We start from the raw sequence: 11,047 nt of genomic DNA on the forward strand, positions 1-11,047 counted from the left end.
GAACCTTGTAAAGGCCCGGTTTCCGCCTCGAGGAAATCCCTTAGTGGAAGTGGGCTAGGCCTTCGTGGCGTTGCTCACAGGAGATCCGAGTGAAGCCTTCGTGGCTGTTGGTTTGGCTTGCGTAGCAACCACACTCCTCCAAACGTAGACGTACCTTCTTGCAAAGGAAGGGAACTACGGGAATCATCTCCGTGTCATCGCATGCTCCACTCTCGGTTACCTCTATCCCATTCTATCTCCTATATATTGCGTAGCTATATCTTGCTTAGTTGATAACCTTGTCATATAGGTAAATTCATTTAGTTGCATATCTAGAGAATTTACCTTTGTGTCAAGCCTAAATTGAAAAAGAACTAAAAATTGGTTAGCACCTATTCACCCCCCCTCTAGGTGCGGCATACGATCCTTTCACATAGGTTACAAAATGATTGTGTTTCGAAATTATGTTGAAGTTCACACGTTTTGACTTGCTTTGAAGTTCACATTTGAAAGTACGTAGCATCTCAATCTTGTGTTTTTCATATTTTTCAAAATCCATGCAATGCATGATGCCATGCAACGATCTCTACGCCCAAAACGGTGTCCCCAAAGACGTTAGAGGTTTCCAAACACAAAAGCAGACCAGTGCATGGTAACGGCATAAACCTGCAATGGGTTTCACACCGTTAGTACAAAGCTTCACGGTTCAGTGTGTCGAGGATGTAACCCTAACCTGGGCATCAAGGAAACGACCAAGTGGACCCTAACTGCTAGCAAGTCTACTCGACATGATTGGCCTATGAACCCCAATTTATGGGTTCGACTCTGTGCTCCTTCAAGAAGATTGTATGAAAAACCTAGGGCCCCAAGTGTCGCTTCTTCGCTAGGTTGGATGTTCGGAACAAGCTCTAGACCTTTGACCGCCTTGCAAAGAGTGGATGGCCTCATCAGCTCAATTTTCAGTTGTGCAATTGTGAGCATGAAGCAATGAGAGACACATTGTCTTCACATGTAGTTACTCAAGACGCATCTGGCAGGCCACAGCCTCCCGACTCTCATGCCCTAATCCTCTCCAATGCTTGGGATCTGGCCACCCCACGATGCTCTAATATTGGAATGCCATTGCAAACAGGATAACCTCATCTGCGAAAGGTCTCAGTTCAGCCATCACCCGCATCTCTTGAGAAATCTCGAAGGAAAGAAAACCAAGGGTCTTCAATAACAAGGCGTCATGTGGGAGCTCATGCAAGACATCAAGGACGAAGGCAAGTTGGATCGTGGCTGGTGCTAAGCATTTGTTTTTTTCGATGGCTTAGGCCCCTCAATGTTTGCTCCTCATATATTACTGATAAAAATTCAGGGTTTTGCCTCGTTTTTAAAAAAAATTAAACCATGAATGCAAACCCTGGAGGCCTAGATTGTCATTTTTTCTTGGGCCTTCCTGCTAAGCCGCTGGACCTTTTTTTACTTACTGAATTATGGGCCGACAAGGCCCATTTCGTGGTACAAATTCGTATGGGCCCTTCCGCATCCAAATCGTGCCACGATCTGCGCAGTGTTCATCAATGGAGGAAGCCAAGCGTCTGCACGCGCGCGCGCTCCGCACTGGCACGCGCCGCCTGCAGCCGCTCCTCCTCCGCGTGCTCGCCGCCGGCGACCACCGCTACGCCGCGGCCCTCCTCGCCTCCTACCCTTCCCCGTCGCCCCCCGCCGCGGCGGCACTCCACGACCGCATCCTCCAGGCGCTGGCATCCTCGCGCAGCCCGCTCCTCCTCCCCTCCTTCGCCCGCGCCCACCGCCACGGCCTCATCACCCATCTCTCCTTCACATTCCTCCTCTCCGCGTCCGCCGCCGCCACCTCCCCCCTCTTCGCGCGCTTCGCGTTCTCCTCCCACGCCCTGCTGGTCAAGTCTGGCCACTTCGCCGCCGGCGACCCCTTCCTCGGCTCCGCGCTCGTCTCCTTCTACGCCAAGAACCGCCTCCTGGGCCATGCCAGGCGCGTTTTCGACGAAATGCCGCGCAGGGACACGGCCGTGTACAACGCGCTGCTCTCGGCGTACACGAGGGGCGGCCTCCTCAACAAGGCGGAGAAGCTGTTCGGGGAAATGCCTGAACGGAACGTGGTTTCGTGGACCGCGATGGTGTCCGGGTACGCGCAGAACGGGCTGCACGCGGAGGCGGTGGAGACGTTCATGGAGATGTGGGAGGGGGCAGGGGTGCAGCCGAATGAACTGACGGTGACCAGCGTGCTGCCTGCTTGCGCGGCTGTTGGAGCGATGGGGCTGGGGAGGAAGGTCGAGAAGTACGCAAAGAGGAAAGGCCACCTCGGGAATGTGTATGTCGCCAATGCAGTGGTGGAGATGTATGCCAAGTGTGGCAACATACGAAGAGCTTGGCGGGTGTTTCAGAGGATCGGTTGCCGGCAAGATCTGTGTTCTTGGAACACAATGATCATGGCATTTGCCGTGCATGGGCTGTGGAGGGAAGCACTTGCCTTGTTCCACAAGTTGAGGGTGAGCAATTTTCGCCTTGGCTAGTATTTTACTCCTACACTTTCGCACTAATGCCGTAGCATTTCCTCGCAATTTGCTTGCAAACATATCATCCTAGATTTAGTGATTGGTAACCTTAAAGCCATACAATGGACTACATTATTTCAACATCCCTTTCTCATTTGTCAGGGGGGACCTTAAAGCTTATTTTACTATGTTCAGATGACAGGGATGCAACCAGATGGTATTACATTTGTTGGAGTCATTTTGGCTTGCACTCATGGAGGTTTGGTGCATGAAGGAAAGCTACTATTCGACTCGATGTACGCAGATTATAATCTTACTCCACGAATTGAGCACTACGGTTGCATGGTTGATCTGCTTGGGCGTGCTGGCCTCCTGAAAGAAGCTTACAGTATGATATGTAGAATGCCAGTGGAGCCTGATGCCGTCATTTGGGGAGCCCTGCTCGGTGCTTGCAGCTTCCATGGCAACATAGAGCTAGCAGAAATAGCAGTAAACAACCTTGTCTTTCTTGAGCCACAGAACACAGGGAACCTAGTGATCCTTTCAAACATATATGCGTCGTCTGGAAAATGGGACGGTGTTGCCCAGGTCTGGAAGTTACTCAAGGAGAAAGACCACAAGAAATCAGCTGGGTACAGCTTCATTGAGTCAGATGGCAGGATGCACAAGTTCCTTGTTGAGGATAAGTCGCATCCAAGATTTGAGGAGATATACAGAACCCTCGACAGCGTCACAATGCTCATGAAGCCTGTCAAGTTAGAAAATATGCAAGAATTGGAGAGCTGTTTCTGTCACCTGTAGTAGAATCTAAACCCCTAGAGACGGCATGCAAGAGAGAGATAAAGCGACCTGGGATTGCCCATTTGAAACGCTTGCTCTTATCTTCAGCACCAAAGACCTGCAAAGTGATTCACAGAGGCGGTAATAGAAGAGATGACGGATCAAGTAAATGCATAGCACCACCTGGACGCCAACTCTTCTCTAAATGCTATAGATCAAAAGGGTGTTTATGATGTGCTTACTTATGTGCTTGCCATTAGGAGGTGCAGACAACTGGAGAACTGCACACAAAGTGTACTGAGATATTGGCCAAGAAGGTACATCTATTTATTCTTGAACAGTGAGGAGTTCCATGATAAGTAAATGAGCATGAACTGCAGATATACAATGGGGTTGAGTTTATGTGCTCCGTTGCTGCCACATCTTGTAGCATGTTGAGCAGAGGCGGAGCGAACCCGCTTTCTGAGCCTGGGCAGGGTATAGCTGAAGAAACATCCTTGGCATTCGCTGCGACGGAACTGCTGCCGCCTAGATGAGGTTCCCTGGCCGGAGGTGGCTTCGTCAGTTTGGTTGTGCATCTAATATGCTCCTCGTAGGTGTTCTTCTGTACCCGTCTATTTGCCTTGCTAAACAGTATTTCCTGAACTTATTTTCTAATCTACTGTAGAAAAGTAGCTGCAGATATGAAAAAGAAAAGAGAAGTCGGCTAAATGCTAGACATACAATGCCTGCTTAGTGAAACGGGATTATAGTCCATCGGAATGCCAAGCACAACCCGATGAGAAATTTATGCCTTACCACAGTGGCAGTCTGAGTTGGAGGACCGGGAAGGTCGCTGCGCCATATGCCGGCTCGAATTTCTTGGTATTTCAATCTGAACTGATTTCAATTTCAGAAATTTTGCAAAATTTTAAAGTCTTAACCTGGAAATGCAACTGTAATCTAATGCACAAACTGAACCATTGTTAATTTAGTGGACAGCGAGTGCCTCGATTGAACCTTGAGGCTGCCCCTGCTCTGTTAGAAAATAAAATAAAGTAAAATTTTAAAATATGTGTCAATAATGCAAATGCAACTGTAATATGACCCGCGAGGATGACCTGATCGTAATGAAGCCTGTCAGCTTGCAACCACTCTTGTCAGGAAGTAGCCTTTTTTGGTTCTTCTGGAATAACAATGACCCACCAAGCCTTGGCCCTCACAGTCCTGCTGGTTTGTAGTGCCATGAGATCCACATCCTGCCGCCGGCCTCACACGCATATAGTGCTTGTATGACCTCACCAGTAACAAATATTAATGGGAATAATTAGATGATTATGCCTATGTGTAGTAGTATAGTACTGTTCGTTGGTCATCTCCTCCTTGGTGCTTTGATGGCCACCTCATAGAGACTTGCTAGAGCTCGGTAAAATATGGCCCACTCCTGTAGCAGACTTCTGAAACTAATTTAGTTACAGGCTTACAGCTAGGGCTCCAGCGTAGAATGAGTCGCTAGCTCCCTATAAATAGTCCCGCCTGCTTCATCATACAGGCACCAGTTAAGCAACTGCTAAGCTCATCTCCCCCTTGTTCCTTTACCTCATCTTGCTTCATCTTTCTTTAGAGTCTGCTAATGGCTTCCTCTCTTAAGATCGCCATCGTTGTTGCCATTTGCGCTCTGATGGTGTTAGGGCAGTCACCTTCCGTCGACGGTTGTGACCTCGAGTGTCAGCCAGACTGCTGGTGCAAGAAACCTGTTCAGCATCGTCATCTGCTACAAAGCCCCCACCGGATGGGGGGAAGATGTGCGTGGGCGTGAAAGGTTGATCGGCCAGGTCTGAGCTAAGCGCTACACACGCGCCAAGCATGGATGGTCATGGACCAGGGCTAGTGCATGAGCGTTGTTATCTCTTGTTTCAAGTTATGTGTTTTTTTACTTCTATATATTCCCTTTATCCCACGAAAGTTGTTTTAGATTTGTTAAAATTTAAATGTATCGATACATCTAAATTGTGATAAATCGACAACAAATTTCATGGGATGGGTGGAGTATCTATAATATCTATAAAGTTGATCCCCACTTTCTTCATTTAATGTTTGCAAGCTGCACATGCACACTATCCACGTCATCTTATAGCCATGTAATCTCGTCTAACTCTGTTTCCCATCATGTTTTGAGAAAATCCTTCGTCAATATGTTTCTACTACCAGTTAGGTGAAACCTTCGACCGGCCCAGCCCAAATATACTACCTTCCTCCAAGGCCAGCCCAATACCGTTTCTTTCTTCTTCTTCTCAGTACAGCAGCTCGAAGCAAAAGAAAAGAAAAAAGTGCATTCTGTAAGTTTTATTTTCATTCTGCTAACAAACCACGACATCCTCTAGACCAAGCGTCGCCCGTCTGAGACGCTTCTTCTACCCCACGTCCCAACTGATTGACATCCTCCAGGTCAAGGGTCATCGTGCAAGCAGCTTCGCCTCCCAACTGCTCGCATTCTGGCCTGCATGCTTGGCAGTATATATATTCCCATTCCCTGGCTCCCTGCTGTTATTTCTCTATTCTCCTCCTCAAACCTTGGTCCTCCTCTCTCTACGTACCCCCCTGGCCGATTTTGAGTACTTAACTTTGGTATTTTTTCTGTTAGGTGTTAGCCGTGTGATTTGTTCTCGAATTCAGGTTCGCCTCCTTGCCCATTTCCTGAGTCACGCTTGCACATGGATGTTATACTGCTGAGTAGTAGATATGGTGGCTGATTGTCTATTATATTGGCATCGCCTCGATTGAAGTTGTCTGGCTATCTTAGCCTGTATGTAGTTGTCATCCAATTTGCCTAGCAGTGGTGTTCATGGCTGCACTCTCTGTAACCAGGTGAGGTTGTATTTCCTTTTCTGTTATCCCCTGTTTAGTGATTTGGTATAAAAGTCTCAAATTGGCCCCATGTTGTGATTCAGGAGAGAGATGGAAATTTAATCTGTGTAACGTTCATAGTGAGATCTATCTTTTATCCACGTGCGCGTCCAATTTCTAGCAGAAAAAAAAGAAGCATGGAATCCATAACAAAGATGAATGTTGCACTGATTTTGATTTCACGTCTCAGTTGGTTTGTTCCACTTTAGGCTTCAAATATTTTTGTAATTATTAGGCTTCAGTCTACATACCATGCGTGTCTGAATTGGACAGAGCTAAAGACATTGCTAGAATTTTGATGCTGTCCGATGCATCTAAATAAATGTATACATGTATTGCGATCGTACTTTTCATTTACAAACTACAACATGTAACAGCATCGAAAATCCACTTGATCCGAAGCATCGGAAGTGGAAATATTATTCTAAGCTTTGATTTCACATTCTCATAAATATTAACCATCTTAAACATTTCTTGGGTCAACTTATGTGCTTCATTAATTCTCTGTGCAAAAGAGCATGTTTGGTGGCCTAATTTATGTTTTTGACTGTGTGTGACATGCAATTCCTTTTGCTCTAAATATTATTTCCGATGGCCCTTTTTACAAGTAAAATATCCGCTACCAATATCCGCAGCAACGCGCGGGGTATCACCTAGTTATTAATAAGTGAATGTCGGCAGCATCACATGCCAGCTCTCAGGTGCGTACATGTAGCACCCGAGCATGAATGGCCATTTCTTCTGCTTTTTTCTTATTCTTACTCAATTTTGAGATTGCTTACCCACATGTGCCATCTCATCCATCGACGAGATGAAGTAACATTTGGCTTCTACAGACTTGCAATCATATCATTGAATAGCTTCGGCACACCTTGAGATACCCCTAGGCAGGGAGATCCCCCGCCACTGCATTTCATCGAGTACCTGGAGGGCAGCATTGTCAGGACCAGACAGCCGCAACACCCAATTCTTCAGTTACTATCGCGATTCAGAGACAACGAGCAACGGTGGAGATGAAGGCGCAGTGACCCGGACACTATCCAACAGCTATCAACGCGCCACACCGCTTTTACAGTTTTAACCTTAAACCCTTAAACAGTGTATCTCTTGCTACGATGGACAAAACTGTAATCTTGCTTAAGCTCGTTCCTTCGATATAAAGGAGCGAGTGGGGAGGTTGGGAGGATCAGGCAATGCAAAACCCTACTTTTACCATGTTTTACCTTTCCTGTATTTAGTTGCTATAGATCTGAGCCTCGAGCGCTCTCCCATCATGCTTCGGATTATCGTCAGAGGTCAGCCGTGATCCTGACAAGCATCGAACAATAATGAGCCCCCACAGCAGGATGTTGCGGGAGACAATCAGAATCAGGAGGTTGTGCGTGATGTAGAGTTCGACAGGCGCCGTGCAGAAGAGGACCGCGGCGAAGCGGAGTCGGCGCACCACAACGAGGGAGTAGAGGAGCGCATTGAAGGGAGGGAGAGACAAGAAGCGTCGAAGTGAGCAGAGCGGCGAGAGAGCTTGCATCGAAGATAGGAATTGCGGTCAAGGAGTTCGCCAGAGAAGGCGAGCGCCGCGGCGGAGATGGCGCGGGCGGGAGGAGGAAACGGCGAAACGCCGGCACGCTAAAAACTCGAATAACTGCTCCTTCCTTGCAAAATAATTGAAATTCTAGTTTTATTATCTTCTCAAAGTTTGACTGGCTTTAAAGAAAAAATTGTCGAACTTGATCAAACTTGAAGTGTTTTGATTTAGGATAAAACTTAAATCTCATTTTTTTTAAACAGAGGGAGTAGCAAACATGTCCAAAGGCAATTTTGACAAGTATACCTTTTGCAAAAGTTTATCGTGAAATAAATGTTTTCAATTTTTTTTAGCTAGATCTAACCCATTTTGGTACCTCCACGGGTGGTAGCCTTGCATGTGGTACCCTTTGGCAGTAGAGTTAGGCAAGGTACCGCCAAGATAACGATCAAAGTGTTTGACGGTACAAAAAAGGGTTAGATCTGGAGTTTAAAATGAGCTTATTTCTTGCTAAGTTTTGCAAAAGGTTAAATTTGCTTGCCATGACAAATTTGTGTTCCACTTGCACTTAATATGATTTAAACTAAGTAAAAGATAACTTGTAATAAAATATCTCATTGCCCATATATAGGTATGCCCTCTATTGCATGATGCTCTTATCAATTAATCTAACACTGCATCATATTTTTGTTAGTGGAAAAGAGAAACTCGAAGTTGGAATCGTTGATTATACTCAAGGTAGCAGTGTCATAAATTATCAACTTTTTTTTGAAAGGAATACGGTAGACGAAGCCCCTACAGTGATTTTGTTTTTAAATAATAAGAACCCAATTCACGTCCCTTGAAATTTGAACCTGGATGGCTAGGTTGTACATCCACTTCCCTATCAAATGAGCTAGGATCACTTCTTTATCGACCATTTAGTTGACGGACAATATGCTCCAACCCATATTGACCACCGAAAGCTTGGTTAGGCTTAGCACTAAAAACTAATGATGAACGGTGCATAACTACACACTATTTGTTTAGGAACTTAACAGATGTCCAATTCATTTAAATCTAGAGTAAACATTAAAGTAAGCTCTAACTATTTACAAGTTTACTTCCTAGGTAATTTCCTTTAATCGGAAAATCCTACGGGGGATGCCATCTTCTAAACCTAGCGCCCCCTCCACCTCCATCTCCTCCTTAGATCTCCTCCCCTCCTCCGAGCAGCATCGTCGTCATAGGAAGGGGTGGGAAATCCAATCTATGTGTGGAGTTTTTAGTAAAAAAAACAGTATTTTCTAGGGACTTGGTAGTCATCTTATTTTTGGTATTTGCCTCAATGAAGATGATATTCTTTACAATAAGTGATCTCCATCTCTTCATTTGACAACGATTTTTCCTTTCTGACGTTAATGGTGGTGTTAGAAGATTATAAATTTGTTGGTATGGGCCTTTAGATCATGCTTTGTCGCGTCGATTTTGGATATTTTTCTCATGATTGTCGCAAGGATGATTGTACTCGCAATATTTGTCTCATCAGCAATAGTGATTCGTACTTTCGGTTCCGTAGCGACGTTGACAAGGATGAGCGGTTATTTTTCTCTGCCACATTGGTGTTGGTACTCTTGCCGATTTTGGTTGACTATTTTAATGATTGCGCGCATGCACATAGCCTAGGTATTGCGGCTCAAATTAAAATTATGAGAGAAGTTTCGTTGATATTCACAGGTTTGTCGTATTGTATCTACGTTTGGCTGCCTTCAGAAATGTACAATATTATTTCATGGAAGAAGAAAGAATTTTAAGATCTTGGGGATTTGCTTTTTAGATTTTATTTTTTAGATAGCTCATGTATCTCTACCTTGTACTATTTGCTACTTTAACTATATGTGGTATTGATTGTAAAACAAATCTCTAACTATTTACTTTAGAAAAAAGTAGAAATGCCATTTGGAAAGAAAACTATTGATTAACATAGAGCTTTTTATTATTAAAAAAATAGAGTATAGAATCATATTGAGAGACATAGCTTTCATTAACATATTTCGAGATTTTTATTATTACAAATAGAGTATAAAACATATTGAGAGGTGTAGCTTCACCTCGACAGTTGAGCCTTTGGTGATCATTGCCCCCATTATAAGTATCTTAAATGGACTCGTTTTTCTTCTTTCTAATGTCCTGATTAATAGATATACCATAAACAATAAAAGAAAGACTGAGGTTGACACTAAGGCTGAACTGTCTTATACCCTCTCATCCAGCTAATAGAAGAATGACATGATGTCCATATCATCTCAAGCATCGTTTGATCAATTGAACAATTTCGCATATTCCCGCAAAAAAGGAACACTTTCGCATATGCCATCGTAGATTCAGGAACAATTCAACATCAATGGCACTCCCAAATTCCCAATCATTCTTCATGGAACCTCTAACAAAAAGAATTTATCATACTTAGACACATGTTTATTTTCTTTATCATTTTTCATATTTTTTATTTGCTTTAATTTTTATTTACCATCCTTAATATACATAGGAGGGTTTGTTCTCTCATATTTTTTTAGATTTTATTTCTATCCTAAACTGTGGTTATGGTTGTCAAGTTTATGGTCCCCATAAACTACGTCCCCATGAGCTGTGAAGCATACACAAAATGGAAAATTCAAAATTTTAAAAGATATATAGCACATGAAAATTTACTTGAAGTGACGGTGAAATACAACATAATAGGTAAGTATGATGGACACAAATAGGAAAAAAACTTGTTTCAAGATATTTAGATGCACCAACATTATATTATATTCTTAGTACATGTGAAAGGCTAGCGCAGAGTCAAAGTTGTCCACTGAGAAAATTTGCAACAGTGATATCGATTATTATTCTAAGCTAGTATTGAATTAATGCTATCTATTCCACAATGAAAGCATCACATAGAAAGTAAAACTGGTCATACTTTACCCGGTAGCTATTTATCCCTTTCCCTTTTATTTTGGTGCATGTCATGGAATTTTTTCCTTTTTTTTTCTTCCAGGACTTGATAATTACTAAATATATACATTAGTTTAATGCATTTTATTAAATTGTGGTCTTACAAGTAACGTAGAGATGCAATATAACATAAAAAGTAAGATACATACGTTCCAAATTTATGTGAATCTTCATGGTGCTAAAAAAAGGTCAAAAGGTTTACAAATTGAGACGTTATTGATGTAGAGGGGGATGTGAGGGCATCAAGCTTAAGGATTTCATCTTAATTTTGATGACTCTCAGTTTGATATTCCTTCGTTAGTGCCATAAATAAAATTCCTAGCTACTGCCGAAACTCCAAAACATTTTTTGCTCAGTTGTCCAGAAGAGATACTTAAGT

The sequence above is a fragment of the Lolium rigidum genome, chromosome 1 (assembly GCF_022539505.1).
Source record: "Lolium rigidum isolate FL_2022 chromosome 1, APGP_CSIRO_Lrig_0.1, whole genome shotgun sequence".
Lineage (NCBI taxonomy): Eukaryota > Viridiplantae > Streptophyta > Magnoliopsida > Poales > Poaceae > Lolium > Lolium rigidum.